This window comes from Pavona decussata, unplaced genomic scaffold, assembly GCF_977016875.1.
Source record: "Pavona decussata unplaced genomic scaffold, jaPavDecu1.1 SCAFFOLD_68, whole genome shotgun sequence".
NCBI classification, from domain to species: domain Eukaryota; kingdom Metazoa; phylum Cnidaria; class Anthozoa; order Scleractinia; family Agariciidae; genus Pavona; species Pavona decussata.
This window is the reverse complement of record NW_028145487.1, coordinates 855,001-855,938: the sequence shown is the minus strand read 5'-3', so window position 1 is coordinate 855,938 and position 938 is coordinate 855,001. Positions and strand designations below refer to the sequence as shown.

General features: G+C 36.1%; 1 long non-coding RNA gene across 1 annotated transcript in view; it reads left to right on the top strand.

Moving 5' to 3' along the window:
• Window positions 1-226: 226 nt before the first annotated feature.
• LOC146477888 (uncharacterized) overlaps window positions 227-938 on the top strand; it is a 3,480-nt gene continuing 2,768 nt past the window's right edge. The window contains exons 1-2 of the long non-coding RNA XR_014865290.1: window positions 227-285; window positions 719-786. This is a non-coding gene — a long non-coding RNA (uncharacterized LOC146477888). The remainder of the gene's footprint in view (window positions 286-718; window positions 787-938) is intronic.

The following is a 938-nucleotide window of genomic DNA, read 5'->3' as shown; positions in this document are numbered from 1 at the left end:
GTTGATCAGTGAAGTTGTGGCCAAGGCAATTATTGCGTCATGCTTTGGCTAATGATCTGTAACCTCTTAAATTTGATTCCTGGTACAGACCCATCAATTTTTTTGTTGACACTGTCCCGATCTTAATGACGATATTTTGCTAAGTCATGTTATAGACACTTGACACCTTTAAGGACAGAAAACTATTTAAAGGTGAAACTTTATTAATATCGTTATATTCTTGTGAAGTCACTGTGCACGTACCACAAAGACTGGTCCGATCTTGGCAAGCAACGTAAACCAAAGGTATAATATTGTCACCATAATTTTTGTTCTTTTTTTCTCGTTTACTAGTACTGAATTAGTGACCGATTAACCTCCATGTCTCGGCCAAGTTCGTTTCAAAACCTCAGTGACCAGGTTAGTCTAGGTAAGCGCAAAAATAAAAAATAAACAAAAAAACCATAAAACTACAGGTAAAAAAAGGCTTTTCAAGTTTAGTCCTTAACAGGATCTGTGTTAATTATACGTTTGCTACATGATTTTCTCCTTCTAGTTGCATTAAAACCCCTTCGTCTACTATTTGCAAGACTTTGAATTGTTATCACTTTTTACTTTAACGAGTGCAAGCTAAAGAATCTTGTACTACCTACAACAGAAAACAAACTATAGTCAGCTGTTAACGATAACGTGATTTATTTTAAGATAACTCTGATTACCTTTGTGATCTCTGTTTTAGCTGCGATGAAGAGTGTTGTTATTTTGATCTTGGCCATGGCCTTCTTCACTTGTGCGCTTGCTGGACCGGTAAGTTCTTCTGATTTAGCGTAGTTTCAATTTTATTTTGTCAATGTGCATGTTACAGCCATTCAGCATGATGAGTGTTCCGATATTTGCATACACAAAAGCATGACCGAGTTCATAACGGGAAAAACACACCTTTTATTACACTAGATCTC